Raw genomic sequence first — 21,520 nt, forward strand, 5'->3', positions numbered from 1 at the left:
TAAACCGTAACAAATACAGATTGGAAAAGAATACTAAAGCTCTTCTTAAGCTATAGGGACCACTTTAAATCCCAAAGCACTATCTCTTTGTAATGGTTCTTGAAGTTTTGAGTTACATTAATGATGTTAAGTTCAGAAAAAATACACAGTGAATCTCCAAAGACTATAGGGTTTCTTAGAGGTGTTCCCAAAAGATCACTGGAAAGAGCAGTACTACTTTTGCCTCTGCCTGGTTAAATCTTCAAGATGAAAGAGAAAACAAAATCACACGGAGTTAACTGGCCAACAATTGTCATGAAGGTAAATAAAGGTGGGAAGGAGGTAATCCTGTGTGGTAGTTTGGGTCACACCATGGCTTAGAGGTCTTTGTACAGGAGATGAAGCCCCTGGTTACATACAAACCAGTAGGTAGAAAGTAGTGAGTAATGAAGGTAATCTTTACAGAGAGGAGACTATCACTGACTCAGAACTGCTGAGAAAATGAGCAGCTTCCAGGATAGCAACACCCTTTCAGTGCTGAGCATGATTCTCCCCGCCAGATGGGTTAACAGGGATGATGATAAGGACTGCATGGTAGGCATCCATAGGGAAAAGAAGGGCACAGGCTGACTACTCACATGGCATATTCTTTGTGCCAATTGACAGGGGGAAAGCCACAACACTGCACTTCAGCCAGGAGATTTGGAATCAAAGAAGGTTTCTGAAATCAGTGGAGACTGCCTCAGAAGAGACCGTGGTAAAATCAGTTACTTCTGACTTTTCTGTGGATGAAACAGATTATCTTGAGTTACTTGATTAAGTGCATGAAATGTATTAGCCTCAAATGTGCAAATGGTACTGCATGTTCCGATGTTTTTCCTTTTGTCCTTGAACTTTGTGTCTGGAAATAACTTGGGATTTGCTTACGTAATAGGAACCAGGGTATGTGGAGTTATTGGATAGAGCCCTACTGTGAGTACCCCATTAGAAACTTAAGCTGTGGGCAAACTACTGCTGACATGAAATTCATATTAGCCTAGAGTTACAAAATATTTCTGTATCATGCTATTACCAAAAATTTGTATAATCTTGGAAATTAGTTTTAAATGGAGCATTACCCCAAGAAAATTAATTTCTCATGTTTTAAATTAAACTGTGAGGCAGGTAATTATTTGAGTATTGGAATAAACAACCTAGATGTTAGTAAGTATCCACTAGGTTTTGCGTTTATTGAAAAGAAACACCGAGTTGAAAGGAAAGACTTCAGTGGAAACTCTTGCAAAAACACTTCAGACTTTGTTAATAAGCAGATTTAGGTCAAGTCCACTTAAATTATTTGCAAGTAAATTTTGTTCGATATAATGGAATTCCCTGTGGGTTTGAACAGGATGTGTTATTTTGCTATTTTATTATTTGTTTTTTTTTCTTTCAGGTAAACACAGGACTAAATCTTTGTAGGCAATTTCTTTCTAAGTATTTCCCTCAGGTTTATGTAATGAAGTTGAACAAACAAAACCGGAAAGGCCATCTGAAAACTTCGTATTTCTTTAGAAACTACTATCACCAGATAAAAAGCTATTTTTTTACAATAACCTGTTCTCAAAAAAGCTGTGTGTGTTGGCTTGGCATTGTCATTTTGATGTAAATGTATATAACTTTGTGGGTTTTGTGAGGATTTTATTCCTTGAACAGAAGAAACAAACCCGAGTATATAACTTGAATCTTTATGTGAAAAATCAGATATTTCAATTTTAAAAAAAAAACCCAAACATTTGCTTTTAAAATTGAGGAAGATTTTTGAAGGAGCTGAAATGATGAGTTGATAAACATCTGGGCTAAAGCCAGCTTTTGTAAGACAATATGAGATCTGAGAACCACAAAACCAAGAGTGTTGTAGACACTGTGACAGAAAGCCAGGCTGCTAATACAAAATATACTGCCTACAGATCTTAGAACAATGCCCCAAATTGCTAACACACAGCAACACACTGAGTTTGGTTTCAACATTGTTTTTCATTTCATAAAAGCATACAGTTTTTAGTAGATGTTTAACTTTTCTCCAGCATTGGTTTGCACAGTTATTAATTACTTGCAGTCTGTATTTTTCAAGGTTTTTGCACAAGATTTCTTTTCACAGATGATTTGGTGAGTTCCGAAGTCGTCTACTAATGTTGGGTAATGGGGAATCTCCATCACATAATTGTATGGAAGTGTTATACAAAAACAGAGCATGTAAGGATAAAATCTTTTCTCAGATATTACAAGATGACTCAAGAATGTTGTGTACATAAAATATATATTAAAGGAGGTGTTGGAGAGAATTAAGCAGACAGCTTTGTAGTGGCTAGAGAAATTTAGAAAATATGGGGAACTTCAAAACAGCTCTGAGTAGAATGAAGTGTTGAAGCAATGTGAGCTAGACTGATAGCTGTCTATCCAGAAGTGCAGTAAATCTCATCCATCTTCAGTAAAACACCTTTCCTTAATAGATAGGAAACTACAAAATTGAGAAGTGGGATTTAGAAAACATTTGTAGGACTGTCTCTCCGTACATAATAACACTAGCAATGAAAGGAAAGCTCTTGTGTAGGAGAGGGTTAGCTCTGGAATTCCTCAGGATAAGTGCTGGATCTGAATCTTTAATATTTGTTTGAATCAATGACTGAGACTGGACTAATAACAAAAATTACTGTTTCAGCCAGCAGCTCATTAGTTGGAAAAACAGACTAATTACTTTGACATGCACAGGTCTAGGAGTGTCTGCCTGATGTAGCTGAATTATTTCTAGTGGAATTAGAAGAGTGTTAATGATGCTATTCAAAGTTTTAGTGAAAATGTCAAAGTAATTTGTGAAGTTCTGCTCATTCTCATTCAAGGAACATGAATTCAAATTTGATCAGGTGCAAAGAAAGCTTCTATTCTTGGTATTGAAGTAGCTTTTCTTACAAGAAAATATCACAAAAATAATCTTTTTTAGCCTAGCAAGAAATACAAGGGACAAAATCATAGAATGGTTGGTGTGGAAAGGGACCTTTTAAGATCACCAATCCTCTGTACCATGGGCAGGAATATCAAAGCCCCATCCATCCAATTGTCTGCCATCTATAAGGGGGTATTGTATCTCTCCATAACATGTCGTAGAGGGCAGAAAGAATGCCAGGAGAAGGCTGTAACACTAAAGACAGAGAAGAAATGAAGATGTAAAACTCTGATGTGAACTATAAACAAGCAGACGTAAAACAGAGAATAAGTTTTAGGGAAAAATAGGAAGATTATTCTTTTCCATTAAAGGAATTAGAGACCAGATCACTTCCCAGTAACAACAGTCAGAGCCAAAGAAATAGCTGCTTAAAAAAATTCTTGAGTAGCTAATTAAGAAGCTTATGCAATATGATTATTCATAATAGCAGGTGATTTGGGTGACTCGGGTGCTTTTGTCCAGCAGCTGCTCCCAGTTGTTGTCTCTGTGAGGGTGGATCTACAGAGAAGCCTGTGGATGACAAATCACAGATACTACAGATCTACCTTAACTCAAAAAAAAATTTTTTGAGGACTGAACCATGATGCCAGTGTCAGCTCTTTGTAATTGTGTGGTTCAGCTATTATTTTGGTTGCCTTAGCACATACTTTCATTGCAGGTTTAGGCAGTGGTCAGAGATGATTCTTGTATGCAGGAGTATTAGATTATCTCACTTTAGAGCCTTTGACGCATCAGGAAAAAATATGAAAGGCTGAACTATAGTTTTGTGAAGTTAAGGTGCTGCCTGTTGTGGGAAGAAGATAGTTTCTGGCAGCTGGGGAGGCTGCGATGCCCTCAAGCACTTCCTGCTGCTACAGTGGCTGGGCAACACCTGCAGGACAGGTCTGGCCAGTGTTCCTGCTGCTTTCTTGACTGCATTTACCAACGTGTATGCAAGCGAGGGGGGATCCTTGGGAAAAAAAGTGAGGAAAGGGAAAAGGCACAGGGTTATAATCACCTTTCAGATACCCCTTTTTAGTCAGCATTGGCCATGTTAGGGATAACTGTTGCTGAGTTTCTAAAGCCCTGTTTGGTTGACCTCTTGCTCAGGTCGGTACAGGTTACCACACTGATAAGTGGCGCAATTGCCTTGAACTTGCACTTTCCTTTTTATGCACTATTGCTTTTCTTCCATGCGTTAACCCGTGCTAAATGTTTTGGGAGCTTTGTTTAGAGAATGTGCCTGTCTCACTGCCGAAATAAATAGAGGGTTATGAAGAAGAAATGTTATATATACATATATATATATTTTCTGCAACCCAGATCTGTGCAATGGAGATGGGCTTTTCACATTATTCTCTTAGTTTCTTATCCCGTTCTTTTAATCAGGCATCCAGCAACATTCCTGACCATGTCCAAAACAGTGGAAATTTGCAGTGTGCACTCAAGGGGGAGTAGTGATTACATAAACACTTCTGGGGTTTACACGCTTCCCACAGAACTCTTGGATCCCTTGAGTAATAATCTTTTTTCCATAAGGAGAACTGTATAAGCATTAATCATCCAGCATAGCAATATCCTATACTTCAGTGGGACAGGCAGCTTGCCTGGCTTCTGCAGAGTTCCATTTGACATTTTTTTGGCATTGGCAAGTTCAGGAAGGGTTGGCTTGGGTGACTTTCCCCATAGCAGCCCTCACAGTGCTGTGTTGTGTATTGGTAGCTAGAAAGGTGCTGGTAACACATTGGTGTTTAGGCTACCACTGGGCAGCCTCACTCAGCATCAAGGCTATTTCTCCAACATTCCCCCTCCACATTCTGGGCATGGCCAAGAGCTTGGGAGAGGACACAGACAGGACCCCTGAACCATGCTAACCAAGGAGATATTCTATACAGTGTTTTCTGCTTGGCAATAAAGCTAAGGAAAAGGAGAAGAGGAGGGAACAATAATTGTTAAAGCATTTATCTTCCAGAGAAACCTCCATGTATAGTGAGGACCTGCTTCCTAGAAGGTAGCTGGACATCACCTTCTGATGGGAAGTACAGAATTAATCTGCTTGTTTTCCCTTCCTTCTGTGTGTAGACTTTGCTTTTGCTTTACTAAAATACTAAAGCTAGTGGCTTATTTAAGTGGGCAGCCTGGTGAGAACAAACACAATTATGTATTATATTCAAGAAGCTGAGCTACTTCTTCTGTATTGTCTGCTGTCTCCATTCATAAACCCTCAGAGAAATGTAGCAGAGCACAGTTTGAATTCAGAGTGATCAGTCATATAATTTGCTGGGTTTGACACTGTGACTGAGTTCAGCTAGCAAATGCTTCTGTAAAAGGGAGGTTCACCCACTCCTCCCTCCACTTCTTTATTCCTACCTACCTGTGAGCTATCACCTTTGCACCATCTTTGGTGTTCACTGTACCTCTTATGAAGCTGATTTAACTTGTTAGACTGACAGAAGTCCTTTGCCAAGGTAGTTTGTCGGTGTGGATCTCAGCTGGCACACGGAGAAGTGGGAGCACATGTCCAGGAGCAAGGTGTGTGAGGGAAGGGAAACCCCCATTTCATTTATCCACTCTTCCACATTGTCAAGAATGTAGTTTGTAGTCTCAAACACAAAATAGGCTGCCCAGAAAGGAACTAGCTGGAGACAAAAGTTTGTCATGGTGTCAGTTCATAATTTGTGTCAGGGCACAGCCCACAGTGCCCAAATAAGCCTAGTGACAGTAGCCAGGTTCAGCCATGATGCCAGACAGCCAGACAATCCATAGAAATGAGGCACACCAGGGATCAAGCTGGGAGCTCAAGTTGAAGGGTCAGAATCCAGATTAATGGGGCACCTGGCGCAGCACAGGTGAGCCAGAATGAGGCCTTGGTTTATAGCCACTGCAGAGAGAAATGGGAGAGACCACCCATGGACACTTCTCAGGAGATTATTCTGGAAGATCTGTTTTCAAAGCTGGGCCCTTAGACCCTTACTGAAGCTGAGCCTGAGCTCAGGCACCCAACAGCCCATCTAGGGGGAAGGGAGAAAGGGAGTGCTCGGAGCTCTGGAAGCTTTCACAGAACACCCATTAGCTCAGAGCTAGAACTGTAGTGAGGAAAAGTTTTGATGGGTCAGGGGACAGAGTCTGCAGTACATTTTATCCTCCAGTACCTACAGTATCTGCATTTTCTCTTCTCCATAGTGTAGAGAAGTAAACAGTACAGTAACTCTAAACAATGTTTGCTTTCATCCAGAAGAGGATGGTGTGTTTGGAGAAAGATAGTCACCTACAGTTGAATTTACCCACAGCATCATTTACGGTAGCTCCTTTCCCACACAGTTGATAGAAAGTTCCCATAGATGGGTTGTTCTGTGTATTCAAAGTGAGCAGTCTTGTTCTTTGCTGTGCATCAGCCAGGAGTGGAACAGCTGGGCCATAGGATCCAGGATCTCCCTTTCACATATTTATTTACCAGCCATAAACAAACACCACAGTATTTACATGTGTTCATAAGGGACTGTGGTTCTCTTTCAGATTCATAAAGCCTTTAAAAAACCCCACATGTATGAAAAAAGAGATCACTGTTACGACCCACCCACATAAAGGAGAGTAACCCAGCTTCTTGCTGATAGATCCCTTGGGGCAGATTAGAGTGGTTTATTAGATCGGTTTATAATAAACATGTAGGATTTATTTTAGAACAATTTGCTTGCAATTGAAGGTAGGGATGTACCCTTTTGGTTATTACTACCTATAGTAATATGATAACATAAAAGCATAAAAATACCACTTAAGAAAACATATATGGAAAAGAAAGAGAAGGAAAGAATACGAGTAGATGATCTCACCACCTGAAGGCCTCGCAACAAGTCTTGGTTGTTGCAATTTCTGTATCTGTTTGTCGCAGTCTTGCCAGGGATGATTGCAGACTGGATTTGTTGGGTGGTGGGAGTAATTCCAAGAAAAATCCACAGAACACAAAATCTACTGGGTTTATATCTGCTCGGGTTCAGGTGAGAACACCCACGTACCTCCTCTGGGGCAGGGAGTTTCACACTTGAGGGATATAATGTTCTGGGTCATGGGACACTTTGGGAGTCTTTGACACCTTCTAAGATGTTACAGTGCCTATGATGTCAGCACAGTTGAGTCCATCATGGCCCATCAGCAGAGATCAATACCTTTACGCTACAGTGTCCTGGTACTTCCCTGGCAGGGGAGTTATCACAGTTGAGTTCCCTTGAGTAAGGACAAAGAGACAGGCCCACTTCACAGGGTTTGCCTCTTTCTGTGTCTCATTCAACACCCAGCTGTAGCCTGAGGTGGGCTGTGCTGCCCTCTCTACCGGGGTGGTTACTTTGCACAGTATCACTTGTGGATACCCTCTTCTCCTCAGCCCTGGGCTGATTGGACAGTAGTACACTCCCTTTATCTTATCTCAGGTCCAAAGTCCACTTAGTAGGTGTATCTGGGAAAGAGTGGGCTTCAGTGGTCGCAGATAAAGAGCTGCTTTGCAGTTTGCAAATGATTTTAGCAATGTTTTAGCCATTAACCATTTCAGTCTCTCACAAACACAAAGGTTGATAAATTCCTGTTCTATCTTTCACTCAATTAGCACATACATGGTTATTACATGGTTAACCAACGATGCACAATGTATTATGATATTTAAAGAAATATGTGGTCTAAAACAAGCTTACATTTAAAATGTTCTGGCCTTTCAAAAGAAAGTACTTGTCATCATAACACAGTGGAATTATTCTCTTAAGTAAATTGAAATAATATACTTGGTCTTTAGAAATGTCTTTGGGTGATCAGAGCTCTCTGTTGACTTAATTTTACAAAAGATTTTCTTATATTTATTCTGCTTTAATGTATTAAAACTGTATTTGGTCCACATTGAAAAAGAGCAAAGTTTTAAAATCCCAGTATCGTCACTTAGTAAATAATTGTGCCTCTCCATCAACAGTCTTGACCTAGTTTTAGAGAATATCCCTGATGTAATTCTTACTTCATGGTGCCTGCCATCCTGAGTCAGTAAGATTGATTCCAGAACAATGTTCTGTTCCAATATCCTGCAAGTCAGCCAAGGCTAGATGGTGATGGGAGAACAAAAAGGTCATACTTGAGTCATTCTTTTCAGACTACAAGTATAGGTGATAGATCCTTTTTCACTGCAATCAGAAAACACCTAATTTTTCTGTTACACAGGAATAAAATAAAAATATGTCTATAAGGAAGACATATTTGTAAGGTTTCATAATCTTTTAAAGTTTATAAACTATGTGTCTCTTACTAGATCATATTTAATAAGTAATATGTGAATGTGTGTAATTCAAAAGAATTCTCACTCAGATCCAATCTAAAATTATGTTAGCTGCTAGAGGTAGAGCAGTAAGACAAGATTAGTAGTGGCTGCTTTAAGTCTATCAGACATTTTAAATGAAATTTATATCATAGGTTCACTTTTTTGTAATGCTTCTAAGGATGAAAATATACTTTTTTCTTCAAATTCACTGTCTCTGTACATGAGATTTGAATATATGGGCAAAGGTAACTTGATAGTCTCGATTTTGTAAGATTCCTGCAAGACTTAAATTTAGAAGACCTGAATGTGATGAAGATGACTGCCTCCATTTCCATAGGAACACCTCTAATTAGAGGTATACTAATCTCTAAGTGTTTTTATGCAATTTTCTCTCTGTTCCTCTTCCCCCTCAGAGTAAGTAAGAAGTAAGTAAGAATCAAAGGGTTTTGATCATCATCTCTCGTTGTCTGACTCAACTCACCCCATTCTACAGTGATGAAATAACTTCTCACTTTGAAGTACAAAGTCTTTGATTTTGCTTTTGTCAGTTAGGATCAAATCATCTTTCATAATCTTTATATAGCCTTTCTAAACCAATTGCAAATACCTGTTGATAGCTGCCTCTAAATTGTTCTTCTCAATTGACAATCAGATTTGACACGACCTTATCATGGTACTCATGACCATTTTTGCCTGAGTCAGGAGCAAGTGTTCTAGCCACACCACACAGGCTGCAAAAGGCAAAGGCAGGGACTGGGAGAATGAAGAACCATGTGCTGTAGAAGAAGATGGGGTTCAAGAACATCTAAGGAACCTGAAGGTGCACAAGTCCATGGGGCCTGAGGAGATGCATCTGTGGGTCCTGAGGGAACTGGCAGATGAAGTGTCTAAGCCATTAACCACCAAATTGGAGAAGTTGAGACAGTTCAGTTAAATTCCCACTGACTGGAAAAAAAGATAAGCATAACGCAAAGGGGTCAAAAAAGGGAAACTACAGGCCAGCCAGTCTCACCTCAGTGGCCAGCAAAATCATGGAGCAGATCCTCCTGTAAGTTGTGCTAAAGTGCATGGAAAGTATGGAGGGGATCGGTGACAGCCAGCAAGGCTTCACTAAAGGCAAATCACACCTGATTAATTTGGTGGCCTTCTACAATGGGGTTATAATGTTGGTGGGTAAGGGAAGAGTGACTGGCAAAACATCATCTACCTGGAGTTGTGCAAAGCATTTGACACTGTCCCCCACAACATCCTTGTCTCCGAACTGGAGAGACATGGATTTGGTAGACGGACCATTTGGTGGATAAGGAGTTGGCAGGATCAACAGCTCAATATCCAAATGGAGACCAGTGACAAGTGGTGTCCTTCAGGGGTCAGTGTTTGGACCAGCAATGTTCAACATCTTTGCTGGTGACGTGGACAGGGGGACTGAGGGCACCCTCAGCAGTTTCGCTGATGACACTGCGCTGGGAGGTGCAGTCACACTCTGGAGGGCAGGGATGCCATCCAGAGGGATCTGGACAGGCTGGAGAGGTGGGACTGTGAGAACCTCATGAAGTTCAACAAGGCCAAGTGCAAGGTCCTGCACCTGCGTTGGGAAAATGCCAAGCACAAGTACAGGCTGGGTGGAGAATGAATTTGGGCAGCCCTGCCCAGCAGGACTTGGGGGTGCTGTGGGTGAGAGGCTGGACATGCCCCGGCCATGGCACTCACAGCCCAGAGAGCCAAACGTGTCCTGGGCTGCATCCAGAGCCCCGTGGGCAGCAGGGGAGGGAGGGGATTGTGCCCCTCTGCTCCGCTCTGCTGAGACCCACCTGGAGCGCTGCATCCAGCTCTGGGGTCCCAGCACAGCAGGGACAGGGACCTGCTGGGGTGAGTCCAGAGGAGGCCACCAAGATATTTAGGGGGATGGAACCACTCTTATGAAGACAAGCTGAAAGAGTTGAGGTTTTTCAGCTGGGAGAAGAGAAGGCTCCAGAGAGACCTGATAGAATATTTCAGTACATAAAGGGGCTATAAGGAAGCTGGAGAAGGACTTTTCACAAGTGTCTGTAGTGACAGGACAAGGAAGAATGGCTTCAAACTGAGAGAGGGTTGCTTTGGATTACATATGAGAAGAACTTCTTTATTGTGAAGACAGTGAAACACTGGCACAGGTTGCCCAGAGAAGTTGTGGATGCCCCATCAGTGGCAATGTTCAAGGCCAGTTTGGATGGGGCTTTGAGTAACCTGGTCTAGTGGAAGGTGTCCCTGCCCATGGCAGAGGGTTGGAACAGGATGATCTATGATCAGCAACCCTTGCCATGTCTGCAGCTGTTCCTCTTTTCTGTGTGTAAGTATGAGTTGTCCCAGTTTTTAATTTCATTGGGTCAGGAAAAGAGGGTGGTATATAGAGGGCTGTTGAACAATGATCTGGGAAGAATGTACTGACTTTATGAAGACTGCATACACTTATGCCTGTGAAATGCAATTATTACAGATTGGGTTTTGTGAATTTACTGTGTGCATTCATCAAGCTTTAAAGGAACTGTGAGAAGAGTAAACCTGAAGACAATCAAGTGTCTCAACATCTTTCAACAAAGCTTTGGAGGATTTTGCTTTCTCTATAACAATGCACTTCAAAGATTCTGCCAGAGTGACACACTTGTGTAGTTAGGTCTTGGAATTAAATAAGAAAAAAGAGCACTAAAGAAAAAAACCTTTTTTGGATTAAGGAAAGGGGAGGGTATACTTGTCAGGTGGTGTTCTCATTGGAGCAGTTGCAGGTCCTGAAGTGTTGTCTGAGAGAAGTTGAGGCCTTCACTTGCTCTCAGGGAATGACAGGGCTTAGGGAAAGGGAGTGTGTAAATGGACTTTTTAGGAGGAGGCAATCTAAGAACCATTGCTTTCAGAGCATGCCGATGCTGTCCCAGTGCTTAAGAGGAAAAGCTGAAGCCATGGAAAGCCATGGAAAGACTTGAGTCAAGGAAAGAACATTTCCTTGGATTCAGTCTCCTCCTGTACTTGAGCACACTGTTTTGGGGAACCTAATAACATCTGCAGATACACCACACAATTTTTCAGGTGTTGGAATATTAGTAATGGAGTATTAATTTGGGAATGTGAAAGGTCCTTCTGGGCCTTATTTCATGCATTCTGAATTAGCTAGTCTGTCTTTTTAGAGATGTTTCTGGGTGTTCCTACTGACCCAGAAGTCAATCGGCATCATTTTACTACAAGGTACTCATTAAAGATTTGGAGATATTTTACCACTGGCAAACTCTGACCCTGTAGACTTTCCTGTACCAATCCTGCTCAAGTTCATCCACTAGCTCTGCATTTCTGTGATCATTGCTGTCGTAGCATCACTCCTTTTTCCACAGAGGGACCATTACCAGCTGTGCCAGAAATTTTGTTAAGAAATACATAACTATAGCTGTTCTCTGGAGAAGTCCTGACAACATAGTGTCATAATCTGGTAATTTACAAGCTGATCTGAACAGTTGGTGTTCAGCTTTATTATATACTCCATGAAGCAGTGTGATTCACATATTTCAGGACTTCAGAGTCTTCCTGTAGGCTGTGATGCTAGCTTGTTCCCATGCAAAGGTTTACAGTCAAGAAGTTAATGTTCTGACCTCGATTGTTACTGCATGTGCTCAGCTCTGCTCTGATAGGGAATGACCCCATATTCTGATGGCAGCTTCTTAACAGTTTCCTGGTTGCACTGTCAGATCATTTGAGGCCTACTGATATTATCCATAAAATCAGGTTGGCACAAGCCTGAATAAAATACTGGAAAGCAGGTGAATGTTTTGCAGTCTGTGAAAGGACAGCAAAGAGCAATGGCCCTGGCTGTTTGTGTCTCCTGGCCCACATCTAAGCTGTTGCCAAGCCTCAGACTAACTTCGGTTACAAAGCCAGGAGTCTATGAGGAAAAGATCATGCTTCAGTTTTGCAGCACCATGACTGTTCTTGCCTTGGCTTTTACCTAGTCTTGAGACTTTAAGTCTACTCTTCACCCCTAGCAAACCTTTTTCATCTTCCTCCTCATACCCATATTTTCATAGTTACAAACAGAAAAGAGATAGAGCCAGAAAGCCAGCACAGACTTTACTGCCTTCACATCCCAAAAGCCAGAGGATGGTGTAGGTGTCCAGGTGTCAGCATCAGGGGTGGCTTCTGTGAGAAGTGGTCCAGGACTGCCCTGTGCCAAATGCAGCTGGTTCCAGCTGGCTCCACAACAGCCCCACTGTAGGACACCACTGAGCCCATCAGCCAAGCTGGTGGCACCTCTGTGAAAGCATATTTAAGAGAGGGTAAAACATTGCATGGCAGCATGAGGAGTAATGGAAAAAAACCATGGGAAAACAGCAGTGTGAGCACCAGCATGTGAGAAGAAGGGAGGAGGCGCTTTGGGCATCAGAGCAAGTGTTCTTTTGCATCTTGTCGGAGGGACTGTGTTGGGACAGATACCCACACAGCAGCCAGAGGAGAGACCTGTGCTGCCACAGGTTGGCTTTTCCTGAAGGAACCACACTGGAGCAGGTCTTGAGGGACTGCAGTGCTAGGGCAGAACCTATGCTAGAGCAGGGGAACAGTACAGGGGAAAAACACAGGAAGGAAGGAGTAACAGAGATGAACTAGTGTGTATTGACCACAACCCCTCCTTCCCCAATTCCCCCTGGTCCAATTTAGTGGTGAGGAGTAAAGGACTCCACGAGTGAAGGAGTGAAGTTGAGGCTGGGAAAAAGAGATATGAGGAAGAAGGTATTATTTTAATTTTGTCTTTGTTTCTTCTCATCATCCAAATCTACTAAATTTGCAATAAATTAAATTAAATTACCCATATTTAATCTTTTTTACCTGAGATGTTAATTGGTGGGTGTTTTCCCTGTCTTAATCTCCATTTACCAGTTTTTTTAATTTTGTCTCCTGTCTTGTTGAAGAGGGGCTTAAGAGTGGATGTCTGATTGTTTGGCAACTGACAAAGGTCACCCACCTCTTTTAAAAAAGGGCTTTTTCATTGGTTTGATTTCAGTCTTTTTATGATAAGCAAGAGGGCTTACTTGGATTTGACAATAATGCTTAGATAATGCTTAGGTAGCCTTCATTTCTGTATGAGCTCAGAAAATTCTCTGCATCAGACGCAGTCTAATGGGGCACACAGGACATTTGGCCATATCTAAATGAGATTTTGCCTCCAATGGCTTGTTGCAGCAGGGCTTTTTGGTTTTATAGTTTTCTTTATTTTTCCCCTTTTTTTATTGCTGCCCAGACTTTTTCTGTTAGAGTATTTTTTCTGTCAAGACCAAATGAGCAGCTTCCGTAATAGCTGGCAAGTTATTAGAGACCCAAGAATGACATCCGTATTTCCCCTTTTTCAGTTGTTACACTATGTAATCCAGTTCTACTGCCCTGCATCTTGCTCTGCTATTTCTGGCATAAACAATTGGTGCTGCCCAGTCTTCTATAGGACACTGCTGGCCCGCCTTTAAAGCAGCTCATGACGCACTGACTCAGAGCGAGGACTGCCTTTCCCAGGCAGTGTAATAGTAGTGTTTGAGTGAAGAGTTTATGCTTGCAGTGTGGAATGCCTTAGAAGAAAAGATGGCATGATATGACAGGGTCCCTGGCCATCATCTGAAATAATTCTTTGGAGAAAGCACAGGGCAAAACTGCCAGTCCTTGTTGTTCTAATCAGCCTCCTCCATTTGGCCGGAGCATCTCTGACAGCCTTGCATGTGTCTGCTTGCTAGCACATGTGTTTTTCCACCGTGACTCAAAACACATTCAGGAAGCCTTGCAGTGGAGATTTCACTGTGAGAGCATGACTAGGCATGGTGCTAGCACTGATCAGGTGCTCAGGAACCACTGGCTCAGGAGGGTGCCCCATCCCTTGCGGCATCCTTAAAGGTGCCTTTTTTCCCGAGCTGTAATCTATCACACTGTCTTGAATTTTTGTCCTTCATATTGGGTGATAATGAAACAGACTCCCTGCAGCTCTGCGTCTTTTCGTGTTTGGCTGAAGTTTGTCAGACTGATCATTCCAGAGGGAAGGGGATTTCTTTATGTGTGAGGCAAAGGATGGGTGGGAGCCAATAAGCTCAGTAGCATTCATAGGCCTTGCCAGAAGGAGGAAGGAGTGTCCCAGCTGGATGGATTTAGCTGGTAATTGTACCTCACTGTTTTTGAATTGCAAACCTAGAGGAATTGATGTCCGTGGAAGATTTATTTGAAACACAGTAAAAAGATACCAGGAGCTATGTGAATAGAAGTTTTGCCTCTGCTCTCTGGGTAGGTATCTACAGACCTTTTCGTATTCTTCTCCATCACATTGTGGTGATGAATTCGTGCACAGTTATAGGCTCGAGGATATTTAACTAGAATTATTCTTCTCCACTCCTCTCCCCTCCCAGTTGTCCCTGTACTGAGATTTGTTATACTCCCTTTTTATAGTCCCTTTGCTTTAGTTTTGCAATTTTGCCCAGTCCATTTATGGCACTGATGTTCATGTAGTAGGTGGCATTTTCAAAACTTCAACCTACCTGCACAGACATCTTAAAAAAAATAAGGCGGATGCTGTAGTACAGCTGGATTCATGTTGTCTTTGTCTCCAGCCCCGAAATGATGTATTACAGCATGTTTTCTCTCCATTGTGCAGGAGGATGCTGTGGAAAGTAGAATAAGCATTGGGCACTCAAGAGGCTTCACTGTTTGGTGCTCTCAGGGAGTGTGTTGGACGTGCAGAATCTTGCCTCTCTTCTGAATATGAGTGCCAGAAACCCTCTGGTACTTCAGATGCAGAAAAAGACTGGGAATTCCCCATTGCTTACAGATTTTCTCCTCTTGTTGGCAGTACAAAATGTTCTCTTTTTACATAATTATGAAACTCTCTTGTGTTTATACATAAGCAAAAAATTACACTCTTTTTGACAATGAGCAGCAGGCCTATCCACTCTATAGATTGTTTTACTGGGTTTTTTTCTTCTCCTTTTTTCTTAAATCAAAACCTTATCCACTAAGCTTCCATTTTAGCCTGACAGACTTAGGTCATTAATCTTCCTGCTGTGGTCTGGAAAATATTCCCAGACTCATTCCCAGATGTTTTGTTCACTTTCTTATCCAAAATGTGCACCCTGTTGGTGAATCTAAAATTTTAACCCAATCATGGGTAATTTCTATTCACAGTGACATTACAAAGTGCATGTTTTTGAGATCACTTTCAAACTCAATGCATAAATAACTTCACTAAATAATGAAATTTGCCAATTTGAATTTTCTCAATTTGTCTGCTAAATTTATCCATCACCACCACTAATACCACACAAACACACACTGGTTTCATTTTTATATTCGTTTGTGTCTCTGCGGGGAGGATGAGAGATAATTAGCTGGTCTTGGTGACCAAGACTGCTTTAATGAAGACACATGTATTTGCTGAGGAGGTCCGCTGGAGGAAGACCAAGCCCCCATTTTGAAATCCTCTCAAGCTTTCGTTCAGAGTAGCTGTTTTCCTATGTGCAACACAGGGTCTGCAAAAAATATCTGCATACTATGATGTGGGCCACGAACACTCACTCCTTAGAAATCTGAAGTAAAAAGTCTAATGTTTGTCCGTGATCTAGAAATGTGTTCTTCTGGCAACTGGACCCTGAGAAGCGCTTGTTAAAAGAGAAGACTCTCTTATTTTCAAATTCTTCACTATTATTTGTGCTGTTTATGACTTTGATTTACCTTCCTAGTCCTTCGGAAAAATGGAAAATATTTTAGAATGCTTTAAAATATCCTTGTCTTCTCCATCACAGCACCTCTCTCTGGTTAATGGCTTTCAGAAAACTGTATGTTCTAAGTAATGTGTAAATGATATATGACATGTAATTTCATCTTTTTAGTTGCTATAGCAACATCACACTAAACTATGCATTAGTCAGTAGTCCAGACCAGCAAATGTCTTGTTTCTAATAGATGGCTTACACATTATGAAGACCATTAGAAATGAATGCTGAAACAGATAATTGACTATATAAGCAATTCCAGCAGAAGAATGTGCACATGAGAAAGCATTACATTGAATAGGTTTAGAACTGAATCTGTGTGCTGAGCTCCACATATAAATCTTACAAACATCTCTCACCTCCTCTTTTTTCATGGAAGTACATATACCAGTTCTATATGCATGCAATGGAAAAACCCCATGCTTCAAAGGCAGGCAAATAAAGCCCAAGACCCAGAAGTTCTTTGTGATGACCTGTGTATCTCTGTCCCATAACTGGAATACTCAGTTACATGATGCCACTGTGTTTGCCTTGGTCTTTCTGTTCCTGTGTACAGTATGATGGCATGATCTGGTCTGCCTCAGGCAGAGGTGAAAGGGGAGCAGTGCAGCAGACAGTCAGTGGTTCAGATCTTTCAGAAGAGTGAAATATTGATGCTGTGGTCACTTGCTGTTTTCCACTAGGAGGAATAGGTTATTGCTTTCTTCATTCCCTTCCCCTAGGATAAACTTTGAGCCATTTTTCTACGTTTGCTAATCTTCTGCACCTTGCTATTTACTCATTGGTCTGATGGTTTACATTACATCAATGTTTACTTTTGGGATTTATGTATCTCAGATATTGTTCTTTGTAACTTTGATTTCGTTCAGCTCATTGTGGGGATTCATTAACAAGCTGTTGGTAAGTAGTTTACAGACCTTGGATTGGGTCAGTTTGTCCCCCATTTCTTACAATTCCTTCTCATGCCTGACTTTGCTCTGCACCCTCTGTCCTTATTCACGCATCAGACCAGGCTTGTATTCTTCTAGATTGGGTCATTGTGCCATTATTAAACATTTCATCATATCAGAATAACTGCATGTTACTTTTCTATATAAAATTATAGTCATAACATACAAAAAAAGACAAGCAAAAACTGAAATAAATTCAAAAGATTAATTCTTCACCTAAACAAGCCCCCTAAAATGTGCAGGTAGACTAAGAAAATTTCAAAGTAAGCCTGAGAAGCCTCCATCTGCAGACTTGCAATGTCAGGACACTCTGCTGCCTGTTGTCACCTATGGCTATAGTGTGTTTACAGAGCCACAGGGCTGCAGTAGAAGACAGCTATACCTTTAGAGAAAAATGGAATTGAATTGGAGGTGCAATTTGATCCTAGACCACAGGTGCTGTGATGTAAAGTATCTGTAAACACAAATAAAGAAATAGGAAGCCTAACATTAAATTAATATGTGGAAACCAAGTACTGACATGAATTGTTCAGTTTGCTTGTCAAGTAAATGCAAGATAGCTATGGCAATTATTCAAAGCATGACCATTCTTGAAAGAAAAGTATTGAAGCTGTTGTTCCCTTGGTAAGCCTTTACACAAATAATTGCTCCATAGTTAACTTTTGTGAGTTACCATTCTTTAGAATGACAAAGAGGTTGAAGATTTGAAAAGAACTTGGTTAGCTTAAAATCTTGCTTGAAATTCTGTTCTAATTAACAAATACTTAACAGTTCTGTTTTCAAGGATGATATTGAATGTGTTATTATGTGTGCAGTTTTCACATGGTTTGTTTCATAATTTGTGAGGCATTTTCTTGCATCACATTCTTCCTCTTCTTTGAAGATGTGCTGCTACTTATTACGCTAGAATCATTTCAGTTAATGTTGGCATAAGTGGCAGTGAGATCGGGGGATAGCCTTGATCTTCTGTCAAACTGTAATTTTGTTTTTCTTTATTTGTGCAAGGTTTTCAGGCATTCTGTTTCATTGAAAACTGTTAATTTGAGTTTTGTGGGGTTTTTACATTTTGCCCAATGAAGCAGAAAACTGTGTAGACGTCAGATGTCAGATGCGTATCTTCTGCTAATGCTAAATCCAGTGAGATTTGTCTACACTATACTGGGTGTAGACAATGCAGAAAAGAAAAGATTACTGTATCCATGGGGTTGATATAGCAGGTGAAATTATTTAACTTAGATGACTGCTTTCCATATTCTTATTACTGGCCATGGTTAGAGAGAAGGTAATGGTCAGAGAAAGTGCAGTAATTTGCAAAAAGAAGGATGTATATTAATTTTTTTCCTGCAACATAGTAGTATTAAGGGATAGATTAAAAACAAAGTTCATTATTGCTGTTTCTTTATGTGATAATTGCAAAGTTTAGTTGACTTAATTTCCTGTGTTTGCCAACCACCCCTGTCGTTTCGCTATCCTTCTTTCAATGGAAAAATCATGGGCTTTCACTCACAGACACTGAAAGATTGAATTAAAACATAAATAAATCGAATCAAGGTTTTGCACTATATGGGGGACAATGACGGCACCAATGTCTTTTTCTTTTGGAATTCATTTTATTTTATGATTCAAAGCTGGAAATCTTTTCCAGGATTCATGGAAAATTTTAGTACTGAATTTGGTGTTCAGCATTAAGAGTGGATCCTGGCAATGTCATGGAAGGAGTAAATCTGTAATTAATAGAATTTCATTAATAGAGTCAGGTCTAAAGAAACTGAATATATGTGTTCACTGTGTATATTCCTGGTAAAAATTTTTCCTATTTCATTTAGAGTTGTCATGTTTTATTGTCAGTAACACTGATTTTAACAGCAATAGCTGCTGCAGACACTTTTGCACATTATATACATAGTTTTACAGGCAACTTGGGCTTCTTGCAGTGTCATTGTTAGAGTGTGTCTGAGCTCCAGTTGGTGCAGCCACTCTTCTGGTGTAAGAGTACTTCAAATCCAATGCTTCTTTTGTCACACAGGGTTGCAATATCTAGCTTAATTGTAAAGAGAGTGGGTGAGAAGGAGAATCTCTGTTCTTAGTACAGAACCAGGAAGTAAATGTTATTCACTGTTTAAATGTACTATTAATAAACAGCTGTTGCTCTATCTCTCAAAAAAAAAGATACTTATATAAACTTTAAGACACTTTAAAGGTGCGTATTTAAGCCAAACCTTATCAAAATGAAAATTTTTCTCCTTCAAATATCCATCTAAGATCAGATCTATTGATCTTGCATCACACCAGTCTTAATTATAAGTATTTTAGATAAGATCCATATTTTTCCTGGTAGTCTCATTATTAGGTATCACTATAATCAAGCAGAATAGAAGAGGATGACTTTTTAAATAACGACCTGGAATGTCTGGAAAGACTGGCTCTATTTCGCATGCTGAAAACATGGCTAGTTCATATCAGCAGTACAGCTCCTCTTTTCCCAGTTCCAAAATACGTTCATTATTTAGGAGTGCTCCTGACCCACAGTGATTTCTTATCATGTTCTTGAGGTTTGCAGATCAAACACTGGGACCTGTATCATAGAATCACTGAGGTTAGAAAAGAACTCCAGGATCATCAAGTCCAACCATACAAAAAAGTGTACCAGGAATAGAGCACGTATCTCCCCCTTATATGCCAGTCTCCTTGAGCTCTTGCCTAACAAGCTGGAGACCTCTTCTCTCTGGACAGCATTCACAGCAGGAGCTGCAGGCGGGACTTGATCTGTGCCTGTGCCCACCTGCTGAGCCTCTGTTCCCTGCCTTTGCTGCAGCTCTTCCTCCTACGGGCACAACCTGTAACACAGTGGAATAAAATCAGTACTTGGGATCTGAAGTCGACAAAATTTTTGGGCAAGTGAAAACAAACCTAATTCATATCTCTTCCTTTTCAGGACTGTATAAGATATGCCTTATCAGGCAACAAAAGCTATTTGTTTCATCACTGTATAAGTAGTTGTTATTTTAATTGGAGCTCAGTTACCTATCTTTCTGTGTATGTTCATAGATAAACATATCTTCATCTAAGATCAGATATCCTGATCTTGCATCACAGCAATCTTAATAATAAGTATTTTATAATAAGTATTTTACGTAAGATCCTTATTTTTCCTGGTAGTCTAATAAGAGTATCAGTATATTTGAGCAGAATAGAAGAGGATGGCTTTTTAAATAATTACCTGGAATGTCTAGAATCATGCATATCATATTTATGTATTTATCAATACACACATATTGTGTAAGTCCTAGTTCATCCCTTATTTCTAGTCTTGCTTAAATAAAACCATTGTTAACAGGATCCTGGTGTTTCCACGGATTTTGGGAACATGAGGTATCCAGTGACTTAAGTACTTTGTCTCTAATGATACCACCTTTATTTTAAAGTAACCTTTTTTTTCCTCTTAGCAGCTTGCCCATGGCTTGTTCATATTTTCTGTGTGCCAGCTCTCTGTATAGGAAAAAAAAAATGCTTGAAGTTTCACATATCATGGTAATAAAAATGAAATACATTATAGCAAGTTTGTTCATAGGTATTTTATGTGGTTTCAGGATCACTTGTTTGGCAAACATCTAGATTCAGAAAGAAAGAGTTCCTGCACTAAGACAGTATTTCTCTGCATAATCTTCAGTGATTTTTTGAGGAAAAAATAGATTAAGCTGAATGGATCAATGCTTTTGTGACCCAGTCCCATATTTGCTGCATAAAACCTAAAACAGTAATTTGAAAATTTGAAACCCCCAACAATTATCACCTCTAGTATCTGTCATTTTTTCAACAGAACATTTTTCAGTTCTGTGCTTTAGGCAACAGTCTTCTTTTCTCTTGTGGGAAGGGCTGAAGTTTCCATCTACAGTGCAGAATTCTGGGCTGCTGAGATTTACCTTTTCATGTCATTTTTTTAGGCTACAATCAATCTCAGTTCTTAGTGTCATGTATACCTTTTTATCTACATCTACCTTCTACATGTCTTTTCTAACTAACTTTCTTGCTTCTTTTCCCCATAACTTCCTTAATTTGATCTGCTGTTTTGCTTTCAGTATTGTCTGCATGGTCTCTTTTAGCCTATTGGGTGTTGGGATAACCAAGACAAGCTGGTGGTTTCTTCTGGTTCTTACCTGGTTGATGCACATTATCCTGTGATGGAGCAGGGCTGCTTGCTTTCCTGTAAGGCAGCTCAGATTGGTGAGAGCAGGCATGCTACAGCGGGGATTACTGTAACACGCATATATCAAACCAGGAGTCCCGTGGAAAGGAAATATATATGGACAGACAGATTCTTGGTAGATGTTTCAGAGATGTTTATTTCTCCAGCCGCATGGCCGGGGCTCTGCTCAGGAACTCTCCCAGTCACAGGACCGAGGGTCCTTGCCCACACAGGGGAACACAAACCAACCAATCGGGAATGAGGCTGACCAGGGGCTCAGGAAACCCCCTGCCTCCCCTTAGGGCCCCTCTCCCGGGGCTACATGGCAGGGGAGGAGACCCCAATATCTCACCTGTTTTATTTTAATAAAAGGAGAATGAAAATGACTGGATAAACATAACA

General features: G+C 40.6%; 1 protein-coding gene across 14 annotated transcripts in view; it reads left to right on the forward strand.

The window, feature by feature from the left end:
- The window catches only part of PRLR (prolactin receptor), a 154,869-nt gene that overhangs the window by 84,958 nt on the left and 48,391 nt on the right, over window positions 1-21,520 (forward strand). For 13 of the 14 annotated variants that reach the window (XM_032095366.1, XM_032095365.1, XM_032095368.1 and 10 more), the window contains one exon: window positions 646-736. The exons of the other annotated variant lie outside the window; for it this stretch is intronic. The gene's annotated coding sequence lies outside the window, so the exon portion shown is untranslated. The remainder of the gene's footprint in view (window positions 1-645; window positions 737-21,520) is intronic. 14 annotated transcript variants of the gene reach the window in all.

Source organism: Corvus moneduloides, chromosome Z, assembly GCF_009650955.1.
Source record: "Corvus moneduloides isolate bCorMon1 chromosome Z, bCorMon1.pri, whole genome shotgun sequence".
Classification (NCBI taxonomy): domain Eukaryota; kingdom Metazoa; phylum Chordata; class Aves; order Passeriformes; family Corvidae; genus Corvus; species Corvus moneduloides.